This window comes from Leptinotarsa decemlineata, unplaced genomic scaffold, assembly GCF_025532065.1.
Source record: "Leptinotarsa decemlineata unplaced genomic scaffold, Ldec_3_MD MMD2_P_RNA_scaffold_11, whole genome shotgun sequence".
NCBI lineage: Eukaryota > Metazoa > Arthropoda > Insecta > Coleoptera > Chrysomelidae > Leptinotarsa > Leptinotarsa decemlineata.
This window is the reverse complement of record NW_027412525.1, coordinates 1,264,713-1,291,718: the sequence shown is the minus strand read 5'-3', so window position 1 is coordinate 1,291,718 and position 27,006 is coordinate 1,264,713. Positions and strand designations below refer to the sequence as shown.

General features: G+C 34.9%; 1 long non-coding RNA gene across 1 annotated transcript; it reads right to left on the bottom strand.

Moving 5' to 3' along the window:
• Positions 1-11: 11 nt before the first annotated feature.
• On the bottom strand, positions 12-27,006 carry LOC141479930 (uncharacterized). The gene is made up of 2 exons (XR_012464070.1): positions 26,826-27,006; positions 12-927 (listed from the first exon to the last, which is right to left on the bottom strand). It is a non-coding gene; the product is annotated as an uncharacterized lncRNA (long non-coding RNA).

Here is a 27,006-nt window from a genome sequence, read left to right as displayed (position 1 = left end):
AAGAAACGAAATTTGTAAGTACAATTCATATTTATTGTCAAAATGTATCGATAATATTATACTGGTTTTAACCAGCATAGTATAAAAATATAACAGAATATAATGTAAAAAAGTCAAATTTCTAACCTAAATATATTTGTTTTGCCAAGGAACGCTGCCAACCTCTAAAACGAAATAACTTGCCAGCTCATTTCTAGCTTCAATTGATTGATTCGGTCCTCTTTGTGTATGGTTACATCGGACGATATCAAAGAAACCTTCCACACTCAATGCATCATGAACGGCCAAATCTAAATTAACATTTATAGCTTTATTAGACAGTATACCAAAGGTACTTTCGACATTTCTTCGGGCAAGTGACAATCTATAATATAATATCCTTTTTTTCTCTGACAAAACTTTGCCGCTGAATGGTCTCATAATATTTGGCGAGAGGGAAAAAGCCTCATCGCCAATAAACGTATAAGGCATCCTTGTTTCAGTACCCGGTAGAGGCTGTGGTCTTGGAATATTCAATGTATTATTTTCGAGCTTTCTGTACAAAGAAGACCGTTGAAATATAGTGCTGTCAGATTCCTTTAGAAAATCTCCAACATCGATGTTAATGAAGTTGTACGAATTACAACTTCATTGCCAATAAAACAATGGAAAAAAGTCTATAATTATAAAAAAGAGACCCGCTCATTTTTGGTTTTCTAGGTCTGACATGCTTTCCGACATGCTGTCAAGCAATTTGGAAACTGGCAGTATTCTTGAAAACCTTCAGCAACCGTTTTCCACCGTTCTTCCGTTAACTCGGGAAAGGATTCTAGTAGTAAACATTCCCAAATCACCATGCAAACTTTTCTAAGAATCCTTCCGATTGTTGTATGTTCTATTCTGTATGTCAAATGCAGATCAATTTGATTGCATCCGCTAACCAAGTATCTGCAATGAAGAGAAAAATATACTCACGGTTCAGAAATGATTTGTTAAGAATATTGGAAAAATATATACCCGTTGTATAAATTTTTCAACATGTTAAAAAAAATTGCTTATTTTCATATTTATTATACATATATTCTTTTTTTTTCAGGCAACAAGTTGTTTAAAAAGTGGAGGAACATAAGAGATAGCTATTCCAAAAGTTTAAAGAAAAAACCAAATCTGGACAGTCTGTTGACAACACGAAGAAAAACATTTATGCCAGGCAGTTATCCTTCCTTGGATCTAGTGGGGCCATAACTGAAACTCAGTCCAGCTTAGCAGGAACTCACGAAGATGAAGATGTTGCTCAACCTGAAAATCAATCTGAACAAACAGTCCAATCAAAGGGATCAGAACGTCCAAAATACGACCAAGGGAGTTCAATGAAACGTAAACGAAACGTGGAGTCCGCATTGATAGACTTCATGACGAAGCCTACGCCTACGCCTCCTCCAGCTTCACAACCTGATCCGGACAGATCGTTTTTCGAAAGTTTCCTTCCCTCAATCAGCAAATTTGACGAAGACCAAAAATTGAGTTTCGTTGTGAAGTTCTGAAACTAGTTAAACGTAAGAGGAACACACAAACCATACATCGCCCGAACTTTCCATCTCACACGTATCCAATTTCATACCCTAACTCCAACTTCGGAAGAGGAATGAAATACTCTGAAAGAATTCCGATTTTCAATTGTAGAATATCATTGTTTTTAGGTCGATGATGGTCACTATCTGGCACTGATGAGTGGCTAATAAGCCCGAAACCGGTCTGCAAGTGTGCCCGTTCCAGAATTGAAGGTCGACTCTTTCAGTTGTATTGCCAATTGCATATGCAGGAAATTTTCTGTGAAGAATCCTGCACTAACGCCTATCGGATATAATCCAACGCCCTTCGTGGTATTAGCCAGGGGAGTAGTTGTTTTCTGATAGGCAACAGTCCATTAAATCTACTGTGTAGGAGCATAAAGACTGGCTTGAACGTTTAAAGTTCATTTACTTTAGATTTCTGTTGTTCTTATACTGCAATTAGAAGGCAGAATAAGTTAGATATACCTGTTCCTGATAAAATGTCCATATCAAATACTGCCGTCTCAGCATCTTTCGAAGTGAAAATTATGTCGATTGGAAGTACGCCTTGGAAATTCATCTCATCAATTGCGAACTGTTGGAATATGTAAATGGAACAAAAGATGACAACAAAGCCGGTTTTGAAGGTGAAAGTAAATGAGCACTTGCATCCATAGTGTCTGGTGTGAAAACTCATATCTACACTGAACTAAAGGAATTGAAAACAGGCAAAGAAGTGTGGGATCGCTAAGCTAAAATCTTTGAACCCAAAGGATTTTCAAGAGTTGCTGCTTTAATCGAACAATTGGTAATGATAAGTACAATGACTGTAGAGGCATGGATGATTACCTTTCTAAAAAAGTAAAGTTGTCAGAAATAAAAAAAATATCGCCACAAAAGTTTCCACCGAGAAAATGGTTGCAGATTCTTTAACAAAAGCAGTCATTGCAGAATGAAGATTGTTCTTTTATGATGGATGAGCCCACTGTATATAAGTATGTTGTAGTTGTTATTTAAAAACATTCGAGTTTGTTTATTTGTCAAAAAATATACCTTCCAAAAAAGTCATCAAGCATATTTAATTATATTCAATCTTATACAAATTGTATCAGACGGACTTGTACATTAAACCATGACGTAGGTATGTTGAAATATTCAAGTGACGTATTCCTGAGACAATTTTAAGAAAAAAAGTCTACATGAACTTGTGTCCGAAAATGCTTCGTTTCGGAGATACGGGTTGTTGAAATTGAATTTTATTGTTAGCTTTGTAAAAAAAACTCTAGCAAAAAATAAGTTATTGGCACGAAATTCGGTACCCGGGGTTTTTTTGACGTGGGAAATCATAATTTCGTATTAATTTTCATGTAACATCTAGAGGGCGCTGCGTACGCTATCATTATTTATTTCAAATTGCCCTAACTTTTTTGACAGTAAACTTTTAGTACTTTTCATGAAAAAACCTCATCCCCACACCTTCTTCAAGTAAAAAAGGTACATTTCCTCAACAACGTTGGAGGTGATCGTTTACGGAATATTTACAATTTTCTATATCGATGCATATTACTTGGCTCTTAGGGCGCTAAGTGAAGTTGCTGAGAACATTACAAAAACTAAGTATGTGGTGGATCTCGTCAAAATAAACAACTTTTTTGTATCAAATGTTCAACGAAGAATGATTCGTTTTCGAAATACAGATTGTTGAAATTTTTCAAAACATGGTGGGTTTTTGTCATAAGTTTTTTGCAATTTTAGTTATTTTCATCAAACTTTATACGCAGTATACCGATTTAAAAAATTTGTCAGGTTTAATTATTCTATTAGAAAGTGCTACATTTCGGAGTTTGTAAAAAAAACAATTCGGAGAAGTACTATGTTATTTATTAGGGAAATTAACATATAAAAATTGAACGAAACAACTGTTACAACAACTGTTCAAAGTGGCGACCCCCCAACAGTAATACAAGCTTCCTTTTGCTCTTCTCATCAAAGAATTCCGCACCCGTTGAAAAATGCCTGGAGTGGTTCTTATCGTTTCGCAGCAAGCTATAATGCGATCCCTCAACATTTCCGCGTTTTCAATGGGGCTAGCATAAACTAGTGATTTAGGTGTCCCCAAAAGAGAAAATCGACGGAATTGAGGTCCGGTGACCTCGTGGCCATTGCTCAGTGCCTCCTCTTCCTATCCATCGTTGGGGATATGCTACGTCTGAAAAAATGAGCAGGAGCTCCATCGTGCATGAACCAAGAGTGATTTCGGAGACCAATTATATATTTACATTTAGATATACGATACCATTGTTGAATAGTTACCTTCATAATTTTGCCACTTTTCCAAAGCTGGTTGAATGCCGTTAATGTTTGCAGAGAGAAAAATAAGATATCTGAATAACTGATTCCAAAATGGTTGTAACTTCAAAATGTATAATCATTTTAAATGATTATTTCTGTTGCTGCACAGTGGACATTCTGGATTTGAAATATTAGCAATGGAGACATTTTCACCAGTTGCAGTAGTAACGCTTGCTACTACTGTTCAAGTTCAAATATTTATTCTACGAAACAAGACTTCATCCTAACGACACAACCAGTTCTTCTACTGGTGCAAATATATTTCAAATTGAAATAAAACATAACTTTGAATTTTCGTGATGAGAAAATCCGAAATGAATTCTCAGAAACGATCACCACTTTTTTCGCTTCACGTCGTGCTATCATCTCTTGATGTCAGTAATTCACCTGCACTTTCGAGAAGAATTTTATTAATTTGATTTCCTAATCGTCGTAATTAATGTTAATTGTTAGAATCTAATAAAATCATGGCTTTTTCGCCTCCTCCCATAATTATACATAACACCAAAATCTGAAAGCGTCATAAAAAGAGAAACCACGAAACATAGTGTTCGCGGTCCCGTGTTTTATGATTGGCAATTGATTTATAAGGCGGAAATTAAAATAAAAAGGAAAGTACCTACTATGAATCTTCACATTTACAAAAATCAGTGACCACTCTAATCATTTGATTACCTTAATTACGAGATTATCATCAGTTGAATGAACTGCAGTAGAAACATATGACGGAATAATTAGTAGAATTTAATTCCCAGAAAGGATGACTTATAACTTGTTATAACAGCATATTTTTAAGTTCCATAAAATATATTTATGTGAAACCTGTCATTGCGGTACCCAAAGAAATAAACATATAGAGCTTCTTGGTAATTATTCAAATGTTGACGACATTTATTGTCCGACACAGTTAATCACGTTAAACCTCATAATAGTTTCACTTTGCTTCCAGTGAGAGAAATGCGTTCTGTTAACATTTTTTGTAAATGGTTACAAAACAAGATAAAAATAATGGCTAACACTCTAAAATCTGTAAGGACCATTCGAAATATAAATGAATCGTCAATTTATCAGAACGTGAAAAGTGAAGTTCTATGAATGAAAAGAAAATAGAAAACAACAACGGAGAATGGGAAAATTGCCAATGAGTTTTTTCTCAATATCCAGAATACCATAAATTATATCATCAACTTCTGAAATGGTTTAACAATGTTCGGTAGTTAATTTTACTAGTTTGGAATCTCATTGTCTAATATGATTCTATTATGATTCGAAATCTATGGAAGAACAAATAAAATTAAAATTATGTATGAGCAATAAAACTTGAAAATGGCCACAGAGTAGAAATACATGAAAAAAAATAAAAATGAAAGGTAAGCAGAAATGAGAGAATAAAAAATATATTAGAATCATACTAGACAATGGAAGTCCGAACTAGTAAAATTATTATAACGGGGTTTTCAATTGAACAATTTCCATACAAACGAAAACTCTCAGAGGTAAGGATAAAGAAGGTCTTACTTTTTACCAAGCAATTTGTCAGAACGGTTACCAGATAGACTTAAGGAATGATGTCTGCCGCAGTAGCAGACGAAACGTTCGGTACTACAAGTTATATTTAACCACGGCCTACCAGCCCGAATGTCGTTCTCTCTAATGCAGCAGAAAATGATTTTCATAAAATAGTTGATACTATAAAAAAGTACAAGTTTTTAACCGCGCACAAAGCAACCAATTCCATGATGAAAATCAGATCCATTCGCGAAAACCTATATATATATATATATATATATATATATATATATATATATATATATATATATATATATATACGAATATGAAAGTTATTGAGTGTCTTGATATAGAAACAGAAGTTAATATCGGACATAGCACTCATGAAAGTGGCAAACCATAGACACGTGTTTCGGGCTTTTGGCCCATCATCAGTATGGTGCAGCCAAGTGTAAGGATGGGCAACACTTGGTTACCAAAAGATAGAAATACAAATGCACGGAGCCATCAACAGGAGCCAACCGCACATTTGTGGTTTCAGTTGATAGATCTTGTGTTTACAAGATATTAACGATATTAACTTCTGTTTCTATATCAAGACACTCAATAACTTTCATATTCGTATAATTTCCTGGACCCGGATGTCACGCAGGTAGCTATAGCTGCCTCCGTGGTGATTTTGATAGTTTTCTTGTAAACACAAGATCTATCAACTGAAACCACAAATGTGCGGTTGGCTCCTGTTGATGGCTCCGTGCATTTGTATTTCTATCTTTTGGTAACCAAGTGTTGCCCATCCTTACACTTGGCTGCACCATACTGATGATGGGCCAAAAGCCCGAAACACGTGTCTATGGTTTGCCACTTTCATGAGTGCTATGTCCGATATTAACTTCTGTTTCTATATCAAGACACTCAATAACTTTCATATTCGTATAATTTCCTGGACCCGGATGTCACGCAGGTAGCTATAGCTGCCTCCGTGGTGATTTTGATAGTTTTCTTGTAAACACAAGATCTATCAACTGAAACCACAAATGTGCGGTTGGCTCCTGTTGATGGCTCCGTGCATTTGTATTTCTATCTTTTGGTAACCAAGTGTTGCCCATCCTTACACTTGGCTGCACCATACTGATGATGGGCCAAAAGCCCGAAACACGTGTCTATGGTTTGCCACTTTCATGAGTGCTATGTCCGATATTAACTTCTGTTTCTATATCAAGACACTCAATAACTTTCATATTCGTATAATTTCCTGGACCCGGATGTCACGCAGGTAGCTATAGCTGCCTCCGTGGTGATTTTGATAGTTTTCTTGTAAACACAAGATCTATCAACTGAAACCACAAATGTGCGGTTGGCTCCTGTTGATGGCTCCGTGCATTTGTATTTCTATCTTTTGGTAACCAAGTGTTGCCCATCCTTACACTTGGCTGCACCATACTGATGATGGGCCAAAAGCCCGAAACACGTGTCTATGGTTTGCCACTTTCATGAGTGCTATGTCCGATATTAACTTCTGTTTCTATATATATATATATATATATATATATATATATATATATATATATATATATATATATAGTGAAGTGGTCGAACTAAAGAGCTCTATCAGAAAGTCAGTCATGGTATGTAAACAACTGCATTGAAAATTATAAAAAGCGGTGAAGCATAAAGTATATGACGTTCTGAAAAACTAAAAAAGAAGTATATTAGCAAACTGTAAATAAATAGTGAAAACGAATTAAAAAAGACTACCGAAGTAATAAGAGACTCCCAGAATAAAAACTATCAACAAATGCCCTTATCAGTTGAAGATAAGCATTTGGCTAAGAGTGTCCATACACGTTAAAATCTAATTGCCAAGCTATTGAAATGGAAGAACTTCGTCAAGAAGTCATTAGAAATAGAAAAGAAATAAAAAGTGCAATAGAAGCAAGCGAAGCCAGAGTATTACTGACATTAGAGGAATTGAATAACAAAGTGAATAAATTGGAAAGAGAAAATCAAGACTTGAAGAAGAAGGTTGAGCTACTCGAAAGGACATCAAAAAAAAAAAAATAATATCTTGATACTTGGTTTGGACCAAACAACAGAGAATACTACGGTCAATGTTTGCACAAAATTAAAAAATTCTCTTGGTATCAGTATCACTGAAGATGATATAAATAACATTTATCCATTGAGAAATATGAAAAGAAACCCATTGAAAGTGGAGCTGATATCTTATATGAAAAAACAAGAGATACTAAGAAATTGCAAGAAGCTGAAGGGAACAAATATATCAATCCTACAGGACTTGACATTTGAACAAAGGGCAGAAAATAGAATATTACGTGAAAACCTGAACAGAGCAAGACTAAACAAGGATAATATAACGTATATAAAAGGAAACAAACTGTACATCAATAATAAAGCATACACTGTGGAACAACTTGAAAACGCTGAAGAATATCCCCTCTACGAAAAACATAATAGCGCACCTCCCACACCAAACATAAGGAATAAAGAATATACTTTAGAAATAGAATCCAGTCTACCAGAATTTTTCAACGATACACTCAGCCAAGGCACAGCTACGCAAGGAACGGAATCCCATCAAAAAAATAAGACTACCGAAAAATCAGTTATCGCTACGAACTCTAGTATAATTAAGAAGAAAACAGGAGAACAACCTTCCAACGGAAAGAACAGACTACGATCGGCAAATAAATAAATAAGCAACGGCAAGCTGTAAATTAACTACATACATATTCTTACGATTCTATAGGTATTCCAGAAATAGCAATCTTTACATACCTTAGATATATTTATATAATCTCACCATTCTTCGTTATTGTGAACTCTTTCAGAATTTATAGTATAAAACATTCTATTTCTTTGTATTAATATAGTAATATTTGTAAATCTTATCAGTATGGATCCTTATATAAGAGATTTTATAGTAGAAAAAATAAGAACATACCCCCTGAATAATTGCAATGAAGCGAAAGAAGTCTTAGCGATTAATAATAAATTCAGTGATATAAAAGTCCTCAATACTAATATTTGCAGTATTTCAAAAAATATAGATGAACTCAAAATCAATCTTGAAGAGCTTAAAGCGTCTTTCGACTGCATAGTCTTAACAGAAACTTGGCACGTGCCTGATACTTCCACCCTTAATATGACCGATTATGTTACTCTATACAATGACAGCAACTACAACCAATATGACGGTAGACGAACAGACCATCTGTATCTACGCGTTCTATAGATCTCCAGCGAGTAAAATTGATGACTTCCTATATCAACTTAACGAATTGCTAAACAAAGAGAATAAGAACCCACATTACAGTTTATTCGTTGGTGATATAAACATTGATCTATTGAAGGAAACTGAAGACTCGAAAGCATATCTCGACATTATGAGTGAATATGGGTTTCACTCAACCATAAACACCACTACCAGAGCAAGGAATGGATCGGAATCATGTCTAGATCATATATTTATTAAAATGAAACAGCAAAACTTCAACAATCTATTGCCTATAACTATCTCCACCACAATCACAGATCATTACATAACGCTACTACAAATCGTACTAAATAATAAAACAAAAAATGAAATAAATAACAATTCAAAAAAATACTTTCAAAGATTAGATAAAAAAGAATTGCTTGAATCCATAAGCCACATAAATTGGGAGGATGAATTATACCCGATGCATAATCTTGAAACTGTAACAGAAAAATTCATAAATATAATAAATACCTGTATTCGTAAATCAACAAGACACATAAAAATGAAAAATAGTGAGCGCAGACGAAAAAATTGGATTACGAAGTCCTTGATAACACATATCAACGAAAAAAACCTATTGTATCGCCTTTGGAAACAAGACCCAACCAATGTGAACATGAAAAATGATTATCTCACAACCAAAAAAATAACTGAGAAAAAAATACGAGATGCAAAAGAAAAGTATTATGGAAAGCTAATGGAAAATGAACAGAATACAAGCAAAAATCTATGGAAAACGGTTAATGAAATTCTGAAAATCGAAACAAAAAAACAAATAAATAACATCAAAAACGAGAAAGGAGAAATCGTCACCGATCAAAAAATAATCGCTGACATGTTCAACAGTTTTTTCGTGAATGTAGGAAGAAACCTAGCGAAAAACATTAAAAAAAATCCTATTCACAAAAATAAGAAAAATATAACGAATAATTCAATTTTTCTCACACCTACAAGTATGAATGAGATAAGGAATACTATAAATGAATTGAAGAATAATAAATCTCCTGGACACGATGGAATCAAAGCCGAAATTCTCAAAATCATCATTGACTTCATTAGCAAACCTTTAATGGACATCATAAATAGATCATTTGAATCTGGGACATTTCCCTCAGTTCTGAAGAACTCAATAGTAACTCCAATTTTCAAATGCGGCGAAACAGATAATGTCACAAATTATAGGCCCATATCCCTTTTATCATCGATCAGCAAAATTTTCGAAAAAATTCTAAAAGCCAGATTATGTACATTTCTTACCAAATATAATCTACTGTCAACATCTCAGTTTGGCTTTAGAGATAATAAATCTACTACTGATGCAATTCATTCCCTAACAAAAACCATCTATGAATCTCTAGACTCAAGTACCCCTTCAATAGGTGTTTTCACAGATCTGAAAAAGGCATTCGATACGGTCGACCACTCCATACTTCTAGATACCTTAGAAAATATGGGCGTAAGAGGTACTGCACACAAATTACTTAAAAGCTACTTAACAAATAGAAAGCAAAGAGTGAAAATTGGAAGCCAAATCAGTGCAGAAATGGAAATAACATGCGGTGTACCTCAAGGGACAGTACTGGGGCCGGTGCTATTCGTGATCTATTTGAATGACTTATTCATACAAAAAACAATCGGGAAAATTATAAGTTTTGCGGACGACACGGTAATATACTATAAAGATGAAGACTGGTACAATCTGAAACTGAACATTGAAAAAGACCTAAGAAATCTCAAAGACTGGTTTGACAGTAGATTACTTTCAATTAATTTTGACAAAACAGTATACTTACCATTCAGCAGTCTCTCAACATCCTTGCCAGAATACACTCTGAATATTCAACAAAATCTTGTAATTAAACCTGCGAAAAAAATCAAATATATGGGTATATATATATAGATAATCATCTTAGATGGGACCACCATATACATTACTTAACAAAAAAACTACGTTGTATTTCATATAGACTGAAACAAGTCGGAAAGTTCGTGAATTACAAATACAGAAAAATTCTATACCACAGTTTAGTAGAATCACACTTGAATTATGGCATCATTGGTTGGAGAGGAGTATCAAAAACTCACCTACATCCTCTTGAAGTCTCTCAAAGACGATTTCTTCGAATACTACTCAATAAACTTGCAAGGTATGAAAGTAATTTGCTGTATAAAGAGACACAAATTTTAGATTTGAGACAATTATTCATCGTTCAGATAGGATGCCAGCTATACAAGAACAAAGCTGAAGATGACACTCCAAACCACCCATACGCAACGAGAAAAAGGCATCACCATTGTATACCACTGGTTTCCAAATCTATAGGACAGAGAAGCTATCGTTATCTAGCTCCCAAACTATTAAATTATTTACCAAAAGAAATTACATATGAAACTTCTATGAAACGCTTCAAAAAACAATTAGTATCATTTGTAAAGGAAAATGCAAGAACGGATATTCATAAACTAATCGAAGGTTGAACCACTGTCCAAATATATTGTTATTATGATTATCAATAGCTTATTTATATATGTATGTATGTATGTGTATATGCGTGTATGTATTGTGTATGTGTGTGTATATATGTATGTATATGTGTGTGCGTATGTATGCGTGTATATGTATGTATATATGTGTATATCCATTATTCATTAGATATAAGATTTCTGCAGAGATTGAAATGCATGTATGTATACTCTAGTTTATCTATACTATTATAATATGAATTAATCAGGTATAATTTTAATTGATGTATATTTATTTTACACTTAGTTTTATATTTTATCTTTCGTGACTGTCTCTTTTGTAATTCCACAAACAAGTATGTTTGATACTTCTGTGGATATTATTATGTTTATTCATTTTTATACACAACTCTTATATTATTGTATGGATTTTATTTTATCACGAATAAACGTCATTATTATATTATTATTATTATTATATATATATATATATATATATATATATATATATATATATATATATATATATTTAAATTAGTAGAAGTACAATATAATAACACAACATGTAAGAAATTAACAAAAAATAAATAATAATTGCACAAAGAAACTTTCCCTCGGATATCTTAAAGGTGCGATTTTGTTCCATCCTTTACATAAAAGAGGACGTATGCTTCTCCACTCACAAGCGACTTTGGTGAAATTGGTGACACGTGTGAATCGTTGTATTTGTGCCATGCGCCAGTATACGGGTCTCTGCAGTATGCTGTATACTGTCCTCTGTTAGTAGTCCCACTGTGATTTAAAAGTACATATAGATTATAACAAGTAGCCACATTTTCTGCTGCAAAATTGTCCATATCCAATCCTTCTAGAGGAAATTCGATGACATCATTCAATTTGCCTCTACTTTCCGTTGGAGAGAATCTATTTGAATGTATTACTAAAATATAGGGAAACTTGTGGATTGATAGGGACTTTATGCATTTTCTCCTTTCCTTGCATTTCGAACACGTCGGTTTTTCAATTCGATCCAAAGTTTCTTCTGTTGTAAAATAATCTAAGCATTGCCACAAACTCAATTGGTCGGTTCTTTGTGGTATGGAGAGAGACAAATCCCAGAAAGGATCAAATGTGGATTTCAATTGGCCAACGAAGTTATCTACAATCTTAGAGTTATGCATCCTCAAATATGTGAGCCATGACTCTTGTGCATTTCCGCTGTCGCTCAATTTTTCGTCAATCTCCGTTAAGATTGGTTTAGGTTTCTCATTAATTATATTAACCTCTTCATGTAATCCTTCTAAAAGATAACGGAGAAACTCCTGGGCGTCTTGATGGGAATTACCCATGAATCGAGGAGCAAAACTTTGAATCTGATTTTTTAAGGAGGCTGTATTTACTACTTTATCAAATGCATCTTCTGACCACAACTCCTTGATGACTTCTGCAAACGATTTTATTAAAGCACCCTTCATACTAGAAATACTAGTATTGATATCTTTCATGAATTCATCCTTTTTCAAATATCCCAATAATCATCTCGTATTTGATAAACATTGAATTACGCTGTTCATGAAACAGGTGTTACCAATATTTTTTAAACCATTTAACCCAAAGGTTTTGACTGAAGAATTTATCACTGAACAATCCGAAATATCTTTGAAACCCATTTGAGAATTTTGCTGAGATAAAGTATTTTTTTCATTTGCTTTTATTTTAATTTCATAAAGTGGAAACAAGTAAATTTCATCAAGTTTTTTGGAATCAGGGAGAGTACCGAAAAACGAAGCTGCATTTCCTCTTTGGATGGCAATACTAATTTTCTGAATGAGAAAAGATGTGGCTCTTGATTCGTGGGTTTCATCGGTTACCTTTTTTCCAATTTCATTGATGAGAGATAAGGCTTCAGGGCCAAAAACACCAAACGTTTCAATAGCTATTGGGCGAAAGATATAATTATTTCCCAAATTCTGATATTTCCGTAGTTTGGAACTTTCTCCTAAAGAAGCAGCAGCACCTGCTTTCGCAGAAGTAGCAGGAAGATGGCAAGTTGCTAATGTATCTACACAAGTAAAGTCCCAAACAATAGATTTACCATTTTTCCATGGAACAAGTGTCATACCATCCGGCCGTTTTCCGTCGTCTCGACTTGTGCCTATGGTTTCTAAAATCGCAGGAATTTTGGCTGAAGTTAAAGCCCTTTTGATTAGATCATATATATATATATACATATATATATATATATATATATACATATATATATATATATATATGTATATATATATGTATATATATATATATATATATATATATATATATATATATATATATATATATATATAATGTGTGAACCTTCCAAAGATTGGTGCTGAAGAGGCAATATAGCAAGTGTCTTATTTCGAAACATCGAATGTCCACCAGTGCGGATGGAATTTTACTTCATCCATATATTATTTTGTGTAGGAATGCTGTAAATGATATCTGATTCAATTCCATAACAAATGTATGGAATGCAAACTGAATAGCAAAAAATGTTTTTTATATAATTCAGTGTTCATATAAAAGTATTTATTTCGAAAGTATTTTTCTTTCGTGTAGCTATTTTGAGATGGCTCCTTCCAGTTTGTGTCTGAAAATTACTTCTTCACACGATATACATTTTTTGTATAAAGATGGAGAAGTAGAAAGACAAAACCTTCCTTTTATTGAATCAATATTTCTGAACCCACAACCACAGTTATATGTTTTTGATACGTTGTTAATTATGCCATAAATCTATTTATATCTCCATTTTGAAATTTTCATTTTATCACATAGTAAACGACATATTCATAAAAACTGGGATATACTGGTGTTGGGACTGTTGTTTTTTGTTTCAGAAAATCTTGTAGACTAGAAGTTACCGTAAGATGGTACCCTTAGTCAATTATTTTGTTCATTTTAGGTACTGACTAATCTATAATGTGGAATTTTTCTCTATTTTGGGATTTCTTCAAATTATATAGGTGAGGTGACTGACACGTTTGAGGTTGAGAGGCTTTCCAAGCAAATTTTTTGTTTGTCCTAACTTGAAAAGCTCAAACTTTATTGGATATTATTCTATGACGTGATTCATAATGCACATTGCCAAGTTGAAAAATTCAAAACATTGTAACGTCAATTGCATAACGAACGGTTTCTAACGTTATTTTGGAAAAGCTTGAAGTCTAAATGAAATCGAAAAGGTAATTAGAACATATTGAAATCGCTGATAACTACATTCTTTTTCCATTGATTCATGAGCCAAATGCCATTAGTAGACCCAGTTAATCACTACATTTGGACTGAGCGGAATTTTGACTATTCACATATGAACTATATATTTTCAACTGTCAACTTGAAATCGAAGTTAACAATCTTCGATTCGTGCACGATTATACTGTATATTTACTCGGCTCCAAATGATGAATGTCTTTCATAGTGAGATTATCTATTTAATGCAAGTCCTTATAGGCAGCTATTAAGTTATCCCACATTTGATCATTATAGGCGTTCATTCCTTCTACGGTTGATTAATGGTGAGAACACCTTTTGATCAAGGTACATGAGATTTAGCGACTAGTTCTCATGAGCCTCGGATATTTATAAAATTATTCATCAACCTGTCATGTAGTTAGCATTGTTAGCATTACGGTTTTCAGTCAGTCATTCAAAATGGGCATTTGATATCCATTTATTAATTTTTTATTTGATCAAGAAACAACATGATTTTTCAATGGAAACTTTTTCCAGATGTTATTATTAGCATCATTCTCGCAGCCCTATGTATAATTTTGAATGATTGTATTTTTGTTTTACTTCTAATGAGACTTCTAATGAGTTCTGTAATTATTTTATATGAAAAAAATGTGATACTTATTATAATAAGTTTACTGAATTCGAACGTATATATATATATATATATATATATATATATATATATATATATATATATATATATATATATATATATATATAAGATAAATTGATAAATACTTTTTGATCATTCCCATATTGATTTCAATTTAAGAGCCACCGGTATATAGCTGTTTCAGCCTATTGGGCATCGTCAGTACCGGGCAGGCGGTCCTCGATTGAAGACAAAATGAGAAAAACCAAGGAAGTACTTGATAAAAATAGCTGTGTAAACGCAAGCGAAACATAAGTAGAACCACCTATTGGTGTGACACCCAAGTCAACTTGCCAAGTTTTTATGTCAGTGTTGGTGGTAAGCTAACCTGAAATGCCATCGGAAAACGAATCCACATGTTTTTAGAAATGATATGAAATTTAGAAAGGTTAATGCAGTCAAGCTACTGTAAAATAATTCCATGAAAATCAAAAAATAAATAGATAAGTACTTTTTGATCAACACGAAAGGGTATACAGTACTCCAGTGCCTACCAAAGAAGAATTGCGACGGCGAATAGTGCGGAGTATTGAAGATCTGGATCCCCAGGAAATTGAAAAAGCAACCACAAGTCGCGTACAAAAAACATTTTAAAGTGTTTAGAATGTAATGGACGTTTTCAGCATTTATTGTGAAAATGTGATATTTTGTTTACAATTTTGTTATTTTGAATCATCCTATTCTGTTATTGTCTACTTTCACATGTTTTAGCCCACAAAATGTTACTTTCTACCTAGAAATGACTGATTTTTGGTACAGTTGTTCCCTGGAAACTTTGAGCCATAGTTAAGGAAATTATTTTGTAACGTTACAAACTTCCTCTCGTTCATTGGTGTTAATTCAGGATACGTTTGGTTGAATTTTTTACACGTTCTGACAATGATTTGATCACTTTGTTCATGTGTATAATAAATAATTTCATAAGAACTTCGTTTGAATAATCGATATTTGCATTCATTTGGGAAGAGGATTCGAAACATCGTCGATAACTCTTTGTGAATTACTTATAAAAGTAACCGAACTGCTATAAGCTTGATAATTCCACTGCTACCTAAATCCAAATTCTAAAAAAAAAATAATGTTTCTAGAAGAAGCGACTTTATTGAGAAAACTTGACGATTTAGGTATAGGGATGTGATATATCATCTTGAAACATTTTTCACCATCTTTCAATTTACCGAGTAAATTTGAAAAAATGAACTTTAGACTACTTTTATGCACAATGGAAATATATATTTATTCAAAAACAAATTGAGAAAGCTTCTTATCAGTAAATGTTACTATAAAGTAGATGAAATTTATATTGAGTGACTATGGTAACATTTTAAATGTATTTTAAATAATATATGACCGGTGATAATTATCAGAATATTACTTTATAATTCTTACTATTATTCAAGATTTTATACAGGGTTATTCAAATTCGTTTCTGTACATGGGGATCTCGTAAAAGATAAGGGAGATAGTGTCGGTTAAATTGTGGCAAAGTTGTGTATTTCAGAGACCTATTCAATGATGTGAAGGAATCGAATATAGCTCTTTTGGTTTTGGAGATATACAGGAAAAACCAAAAAATCCCAAATTATATTTTGCCTATATCTTCATTGTTCGCAGACATATTGAAAATCAGTCCACATTTTGCTATTGGCACTTGATGTGGGCTCTCAGAATATATCCATGAATCTTTTATATGGGGTGTCATCTGACTTGGGCCACCCCCATCTTTTAATTTTTAAATACGAACCTGTATTTTTTGTTGTAGTTTTTGGATCGTAGACGTTCACTTCACACTGAAAAATTGAATTCAATTTAATATTTCGGGACGTTTCGGTAATATTCGATTATAATTGTGTGAATTATTCCCTTTTAAATTACGGCCCTGGAAATTGGTTGACTGAGTTGAATAAAAACATAATAGCAACTTTCACGTCTCCCTATGTATCGTAGAGTTTTTCGAGAGGTTTTTTCATTTTTAGGTAACTATTCATATTTTTTCCATTGCTCTGAGCGTTTTCTACAATGAACTTGGTTTTCAACACCACCAAAAAGAACACATGGTAAACAGAATACTTTTCCAGTCGATGGAGATTACACGAGCCACTCTCGTTTCATTTTACCCCCACTTATATGTTTACTAAAAAACTTCGACTGAGAAAAAACATCTTTTGCTATCTTCGTATTAACGGCTTGAAGCAGAAAAATCACAGTCAAAGTGTTGACATTCGTTAAAATCTCTGATACACCAATAATCTTGTATTTCTTTGGTAATATTTTGCCACAAGTCAATGTCATTCTGGTATTCTACAACTTGATAGGCTGCTAAAGTAGCTGTTTCTTGATACTGGTTAGCCTACTCAGAACACTCGCTAAGAATATCTCCCGAGTCCGCCTCCGAACTCCCGGTTTGATCAGCAGCAGACGTCCTCGGAAAAGATTGATTTTCGAGTGGTTGACAAACAAATCCAAGTTGGAAAAGCGGAAAAGGTTTTGCGTTTTCTTCAATACCTCATCACGCTTATTTTGTTGGTCTAGCCGCTTTTTACGTTTTTCTGCACCGCTCAAATGCTTGTTTTTCACGGGCTGATCGGACATTTTGTTCCTTGAAAGGAAGGTGTGAATGAAAAACTGTGACAAAGAATTGGTTAAATTTTCAGAAAAATAAAGATCTTCGTACCTATTTTTGGTCAAATTATAATATCACAAATAATCATTAAACTTACCTTATTTAATTCTGTTTTATAATCAAGATTCATTTCCTCGTTAAGTTTTCAAGACAGTGTTCATAAAAAAACTAATACTCTACTCCTATTTAGAGTAAACACAAAGCATAAAGTGTTTTCCAATTCACTGTCATAAAACGCTCCTGATAGCATCCTACAAATCGGGGTTTTCTCAACGTAAAACGAGATAAACAGTCCGCCTATTCGCTGCGTTCGGAATTTTTTTAATACCTTTGGTGTATGTGAAAATCGTAAGTCTTCAAACACGGAGCACACTAAAACTTTATTGAATTTACCTCACAATCGCAAAACTCACATATTGTAATTAACGTATTTCGAAAGTTTCGGAATTATTACGCTACAAATTATTATCACGCTACGGAAGCTTACAGAACGCACCCAACGAATCGGGGATTCCCCCTACGTGAAAGAAGTCCAGTTGCGTTCCGAAGGATTAATGTATAGTGTTACATGCGTTGAAAAAAAAAAGAATGGTATTGTTGATTATCATTTTCGATCCATAAAACTTTTTTTTGCGGACTGCAGTGGGCCCCTGTCGATCCTGGGCCCCTAGGCAGTTGACTACTCTGGGTATGGTAAGGGAGGGCGCTTTGATATCCTCTATTAGAAATGTAACTTATATTCAATTATCAAACGTGTGTGACGTATTGTGATGGATATTCTTATACATACGTTGACGTTATCTCCGGTACCGGTAAGAGCTGCCATTTGGGCTGGAAGTAATCACCAAAACACCGAACATACGTATGAAGAGCATTTTTCTCGTTTAAAGAAATAATAGTATGTTTTAATAACACAGTTAATACGAGTCGTCGGCCCATCACCACCCTTCGCCATGCAAAACATCACTTTTCTTCATAATGAAACAATACACTGTTTCATTATTATATATTGAAACAACTGTTTTTTTTTTCATTCAACGGGAGTTTAGATGTAAGGATGGCTTCTGCTTATTTTGGCTAATATGAATAATGAAAATATTCGTGTGAAAAGAAATTTATCATTAGTAGTATTAGGCTGGGTCATGAAGACATTAAGCTGTCTTGAGCAAGAACAAACACGATATGAGAATGATGACTTTTCCTATACAAAGAAGTTTTTGATTCATGAAATCAGAAACTTTGATAAATGCATTTGGAATTGGTATCGATAAGTTCAATGGTTTTTCTCTCATAAATATTATGGAAAAAAAATAGCGTGTACTAATGGAATGATCGGCAATAATTCAAGACGCTTGTTGATCAATATAACAATTTCAGATTCCTATCAATTAATAAATATGTGTATGAAAATGAAATGCTCAAACACCGAATCTTTGCCTCTCATATATGAGACCCACCATTTTGTATGTAAGAGTAGCAGATAACTGACGAAAAAACAACAACACAACCTGCTAATGCCACGGTGAATGTTAAAGTGAATCTATAGACACCTAAACAACGTTTTCAATTTGTAAAAATCATCACAAGTATGGCTTCCTGAAAATGAAAAACAGAAATTGATTTTTTCGTGTTGACCACACCGACAGACCAGTTTCGGAGTACTGGTTCTTCGTCAGTACCAGGTGGGTCAGTTGAGATGTAAAGAACTATCTGCGAATCTAGTACGAACAAAATTCCACCCACACCTGAAGTATGTGTGGTGGATTTGCTTCCTGAATACCCATCTATTTATTGTAAACCACCGATACAACTGCAGACAAAGGTCGTGAATAGCTGAAAGGAATTTTGTTTGTTAGGGATTTAGAGACGTTTAATTTTGTCTTAACTGACCCACTCGACATTGATGAGGAGAAATTATTTTTTGTTTCCAAAGGTAAGACATTGCACAAGTGGCTATGTCTTCAACGTCATTAGCCAGGTTTGTTGTTGTTTCTTCGTCAATTATGTGCTAGTCGTACCTAAAAATGGTAAGGTTTTGTATTTCATTAGAACTTCGGAATTTCATATGCATCTCTCCGAAGTAACTCAGAAGTTTTTGATGAATCTAATAATACAACACCTGGGAATTGTTTACAGTTACAATCATGGTTTTCCTTATAAATATCTCGGAATACATTCGGTGTGTACTGATGTTGAATGAATAAGTAGCAATAAAACACGCTTGTTTCTGTGTCCGTTTGGTGTAGTGGAAAGTTGATGAAATATCCATATCTAGTATTAATCAATCCGAAAATTTCAGATTCCTATCAATTAATATTTCAATAGGCGCGCCTCTACATGGTCTCAACCGCTTCCGCGACCCATTCATCAAAAACGCAGCGGGATACTCTATTTATGAATGTCATCATACTCGACTCGGTTACAAAAGGTATTGTATTTCTCATTCAGTTGGACAATTTGCTAAAAACGTAGTGAGGAAACAAAGGAGCGGTTGAACAGGTGTTAATTTGAATCGTCAAAATTTTACTTCTTTCTGTTTAAAGTTCAAACACACATATTTGACAATATTTCGTTGGGCGTAGTCATAAGTATGTAGCTACTTTCACAATGATTAATGGAAACGCGTTGCTAAAATAATTGGAAGGAACCAAAAAAATTATTCTTCGTACTGGGTATGGAAAGTAATCATAAATTTCATTACGGGGAGTGTTAGATTCGAGTAACCTTCAATTTCTTCGTGAATGTCATAATAATTATCCTATTTCACTAATAACGGTCTTTGTAGTATTTGACTCATTGTTTGGCAAAATATTATTTTTGCAATCTATAGGTCATTTCACTACGTGACAATTTCTCAGCAGTCACCTTCACTTCAATCAGGTTGGAAAATATTTCCTTACCCTTTCAACTGAGGTTCGTCAGGAGGACGAATGATTCAAAACTCAAGGTGTTTGTTGCAACATAAAGTTCAATGCCACCCTGTATACCCCTTCCCTGGGGTATTTGATTAACAAACTGTTCACTTTAACGGACGTCGTGGGACCTTCACTTAACTGAGCGACGGGGCCTTCTGAATCGGGTGGGGTCATCTACAGTGTAATCTACAGCTTCCCTGATGTATGTTTTCATGAGTGTCCGCTGACTATAAAACTCTCTTGATTCCTCGACTGAATGGACTGATGTATAGTCAACAGCTGCAAATCTCTGCAGATGACTTCATTCCGCACGAACCATGAATCATTCAGCAGCATTCGTAGAATCTCATTTTGTAATCTTTTCAGCCTAAAGCATGCATAATTATAGGTTTGAACATCGTATTGTACAGTAAAACCTTATTTCTGAGGTTGAGCTTTGACTGTATGTTGACCAGAGGATAGAGTCTGGCTATCCTTGATTGAACCTTGCTCTTGATGTTCTCAATGTCATTTACCCAGGTGAGCCGGCAATCTATCCAAAGACTTAGGTATTTGACTCGCAGTTGCCATTCGATCTCCCTGCGTGAGATCGTAACCTTTGTGTCTGGAAAAACGCTACGTCTTTCCAAGTCTATCGCCTGGGTTTTATCTGGATTCAACCGAATCTTCCAATCGAAGTACCAGGGTCCGAGGTCGTCCAATGCATGTTGCATCTAGACGACCGCCAATGCCCGACCCATGGAAGAATCGAAGAGAGCCGTATCATCAGTGTAAAGTAAAACCTTTACGTGATTAAACCTAGGAAGGTCGCTCACGTACAGGCTATGAAGTGATGGAGATAGCACAGCTCCCTGAGGCACTCCAGCTTGGATTTTCGTGACAGGATTCCTTCAACTCGTACCTGAAACGTACTGTCTTTCAGAATGGATCTAATCCACTGAACCAGGCCCGAAGCAGTTTATGTAGTAGATGGACTCTCTTCCTATTATTCAGCTCTAAGATGGAATTTTCGACCAGTCTCAGGGCCTACAGCTTAATGGAGTGTGCCCTCCTGAAGCCGATTTGTTCATCAGACGGTGATTCTGGTGAAACAGGGGAAACATAGATATCACGGTCGATATCATCATCCGGATCGACATTGAGTCGAAACTGACTCTCCATTGTATCTGTAAAGGCCAACGCCTTCTCGGATTGGGAGTAGCAGATGACACGCTGTCCGTGAAGAGGGGAGGGAGCGGTCTTCCTCGTTTCAAGCCTGCGGATGATTCGCCAGAGCTCGTCATCTCCAGGTTCGAGCGATTCCAAACATTCACTCCACCTCTCGTGTTTGTAGTCAGTGATGACCTGATCAACTTGGTTGGCCATCCTGCTAGCCGCAGTCTTGTCTCCAGGATAATGAGTCTGCTGATAAACTCGTCTGAGTCGGTTTCTCTCCCGGATAAGGTTCTTTATCCTGGGAGAAAAATCATTGTAGCTCCGCAGTGGACACTACGTCTTGTCTTGGTTGTTGCTGCGCGAAAAGCGTTGTTCACAAACAACTCGAAATCCGCCACCGCCGCGTCGAGACCGTTGCGAGTTTGAAGTGCCTCACGGTCTGTACGTGTCTCCACTAGGAAAGCCTTGAAGGCTTCCCAATCCGTGAATGATCTCATCTCAACTGAATTTTTAACGTAAAATGAATCTATTGAAAACACTTTACCTATAGGGGGGACCGGGGATAGTTGACTATAGGGGCAGGTAGACTAATTGCCAAAAACACGAGCTACGCAAACGTTTTGCGTCGGATGACTAGGTGATAGCACCCGTTATCCCCCCTGCTCAGTCCCCGCGAACAAGTTGACTTCGATGGAAATAGTATTGATTTCACAGCAGAAGAATTTGCTATACCGTATAAAATACTCCAACGCCACGTAGTTAATATGAGAAAAATATTTGAAAGCAATCCCGGCCTGCTGCCAATTTCTACAAGTTTATCTCAAGTCACATTTTTCAACAAAACAACATACAGATGAAACAGGACGACAACGGTACACGGTTTCTAATAGAATGATATCTCGTCGTAGCATCAAACACTTGGAAGAATGACTTCTGCTGATCGAAGTTGCTATTTTGGTGCTTGGTAACATGATTCCTTTGTTCTTTATTTGTCACGTGTCCACTATTAAGACCTCATATTGAGACACTCTGTATTAAATTGATGAAAAACTGCTATGCTCTGAGATTCATTGTTAATTTTTGTGGTAAAGAGATTTTACTAAGATTGTACTATGCCACTATAAATTGTAACTTGAGATATGGAATTTTTAATTGGGGTACCGGATCTGCTGCTGAAAAAATATTTATTTTGGGAAAAAATGCAATAAGAGTCATTTCCGGTATTGGTTGAAGAGATTCATGTAGAGATGCATTCAAACATCTCAATATACTAACTGTTGCTGGTCTCTATATTTATAAATTATGTATATACGTTTATGAAAAGATGCATGATATACCTTCCCAGCAACATACTTATCCAACTCGTTCTAGAGATAAACTGATGCCCAATGTTCATAGGACAACTCTTCACCAGAAAAGTTTTTTTATCTTGGACCTAAAATGTTCAATAAGTTAGAAGAAACAATTAAAATATCACCAATTCTGAAATTTTTTAAATCAAGACTAATAAAGGTACTTTTTGAACAAAATTTCTACACACTTTATGAGTTTTAAAGTTTTTTAAATTTTTTATGACAAATATCAAAATAATGTGATCAAATTAAATTTTATGTTTCTGTAATTATTTATATATACTTCGTTCTTCCTACATAATCTAAGACGATTAAACAATTGTATGTATATGCCTATATGTATAATATTTTAGATTATTAACGATTATCAACAAAAATTTCACTCTGTAACGAGTCACTGTACATATAAAAATCATATACTTCTAACTCTGTAAATGAACTGATGGATGTAGCCGTTACTACGTGGTAGAAAATTATAATGAAGAAAAGAGAATTGAAACTTACTATGTTTTTTACCACTTTTATTTGTAACTGGCATTACTACAGTTTCGTTCTATTAGGACATTTTCCAACTTACAGTGGTGAAAAACATAGAAAGTTTCAATTCTCTTTTCTTCTAACTCTGTACTTTTGAACAAGGAAATAAATTATTATTATTTTATAAGAGGTGGACCGATAGGTTCTGATGGCGATGATAATTCTTCTGGGTGGATGAAGGAAGATAATTTCCAAACATTTGCGAAACACTTCGTGAAATACCTAATTAGAAAAAGCTTGTTCTGTTGTTACTGTTGGGTATCTATGACTCACAGTTGTCCATCGATGTATTCAATAATTTCAAAGAAAATGGGGTTACAGTTCTATCATCGTGTCCCCACTGCAGTTATAAGCGGCAGCCTTTAGACAGAACAGTGAAGAAATATTTCAAGCAGGCGACACCGAGTTGGTGAAAACATGATTGCTACTGGTAGCTATGATTAGAGATATCCAATCCAGATTGACTGGGATATCACCGCTCAGCGAAAATATATTCAGAAACGAGAGCAGATTAGGTAATAAAAACTCCTGAAGTGAATCCAATGACTGAAGTAAGATATATCAGCATGACCATCACTTCGTATATTTTGCCTAAAGATATTAGACCATATTCAAAAGCTGGACCACAATTTGGAAAATAAAAGAAATCTTAGAAAACCAAAAAACACTATCTATACTGATACAACCTAAAAACAAAATCTAATGCAACTCAAAACAAAACAACAAAACTCAAAGATAACTGAAAAAAGCTCTAAAGGACTATCAGAGGTAGGTTAGGTTGGGTTAGGTCCAAAGTGAGTTGGTCTATTCGATCCTCCATCGCAACCCGCAAGGTTTCAATGCGACTCACATCTATTCACACTCTGCCAAATAAACCCAGCTTCTTAATGAAGCCGATTAGGTTTTATGGTGAGTGGTCTTTCAGGTTAGATGGTAAGAGTTCGGTTTTGCCAAATTCTAAAGAACTGATTCGGTCCCCAGCGGGACAGGCACAAAGTATATGCTCTGTTGATGAGGCATTCGGATAGTCAAGTTGCAAGATTCCCAACTTGATACCCACCACAACCTTTCCATATGAGGGTTTTTGCACGTCAGCTACACTCGTCGCTCCTGAACTGAATTTAGAGGAAGGTCAGTTAGAGTTGTAAATTCGACATCCGCATCTCCTCTGCCGACTCGCTCCTGAACTAAATTTACAGGGAGGTTCGTTGGAGTCGTAAACTCGACATCCATCTCCTCTCTAGATTCGCTCCTGAACTAAATTTACAGAGAGGTCAGTTGTAGTCGTAAACTTGATATCCATCTCCTCTGTAGACTCGCTCCTGATCCAAGTTTACAGGGAGGTCAGTTGGAGTCGTAACTTCAACATCCATCTCCTCTATAGACTCAGCGTAAGAAAGAATTTTTAAGTTTTCTCTGTCCAGGAAAGTCCCACGAGTAGTGATAATGTCCGTACGAGATGATTTATGGAAAAAATGCAAAATCATGCTTATTATAAGTTTTAGTGATAGTTTGGTCTAGAATATTTATTGAATTATATACTTCCATTTCAGTGGTGAATTTAATTGATGGGAGAATTGACTTAACAAATTCGACAGTCCTCAGAAGTCGCTATAAGCGTATTACTGTGTGCCACAGAATATGCTACAAAAACAACGTTTCTATAGCGTTAGAGGAAATGCACATTCTTCATTAGAAAGTTACCTATCGAATCGCCAACATGTGCCTCATATTGACGGTAGCATCAGCGAAGCGAGAAAAATCACAAACGGAGTCCCACAAGGTACAATGCCAGGTCTACTACTTTTCACTGAATATTTTGATAGTTCGTTATCAATGAAAACACAAGGGTTAGTTCTGTTTTGCTGAAAATTTTTTGCCAAAAAAATTATCCTATCAAATTTGTCTATTTCTAGTCATGTGTGTCGAAATAACCAATGAAACCATCATTACACTGATAACTACCCATGGATAGTTTTCACGGGTAGTTATCACTTATGTCATGACATTGCTAAGCAACCAACACAATAAAGTTGTTTGACATTTCAGTAATTCAATTTATTTCGAAAATGTCACTTCCTCGCTTTGGTGTTCAAAATGATGCGGCAATTGACGCCAGAAAATATGAATTGGATAGAAATCGTACTCTCGAAGAGCTTGCATTAATACTCAAGGATTGGGCGATTAATATGAGAAAAAAGGATAGCACAGAGTTTAAGGAGGCTACTGTTAAAACCGTATGGAATATAACAAGCAAATTATTACAAGAAAAGTATTACAAGGAGTATAATATCATGCTAGACCCCTTTAAAAGTGTTGCATTCAAACAAGCGCGGAATGCACGAGACGCAGCACGAACAAATTTACAAACAGATCCCACTAAACGCAAAACAAGCTCAGTACCATTAACTTCAAATGAAACGAGTAAAATTATAAACTTTTGGGATGAAAATACCCCTATAGGATTCCTACGCAAATTTTATCACATAGCAGCGGTGGAATTGGCTTAGAGAGGTGGTGAAGGTGCTGCTTGCTTAGTTGATTATTTTCATATCGAAAAGGACAACAATGGATCTCCAACTAATAGGATAGAATATAATCCAATTTTCAGTAAAACCTGCCAAGGGGGTTCAAAGAACTGCGCCTCTAGCAAATGGTTAGTTCAAAATAGTGATAACAATGCTTGTCCTGTCAGATTATTCATTAAATTATTATCAAAACGAGGCACAAATATCAAGACAAATAGACTATTTTTAAGGCCAAATCGTCACTGGAAGACAGGAAGCGATAACTGGTATGACAATATGCCTCTGGGTAGAAATATAATCAACGGATGGACGAAATCTTCTGCTGAAGCAATTGGCTTGGATACGAAACAGAGGAAAATAACCAATCACTCTAATAGAGCAACTGCAGTCAGTCAACTAGCTAAGAGTGGAGTTCAAGAACAGCAATTGTTGAAAATTACTGGGCACAATAATGGAAATTCTATAAAACCTTATTTGAATATTGATCAGGAACATCATAACCAAATAATCAATAGTATGCGTGGAAACACCTATGCAGTAACCGAGGCAAATACAGCAAGATCAACGGAATATCATTATACGAATTGTTCTTTTAATAACTGTGTGTTCAATAAATAATTTCGTTCGAATTGCAAAAAATTTTCTCACCGAATATCCCTCGAACATTGATAAATAACTCATAATTTTATCACAACTTCCTCAAGCACGTTATTTTAGGTAACATCCCTCCGCCTTCAGCGTCGGGATGTTACCAAATAACGTGCTTTCGAAAACTGTGATAAAATTATTTCGTTAGTTATCAATGTCCTTGGGATATTATAGCTGATAA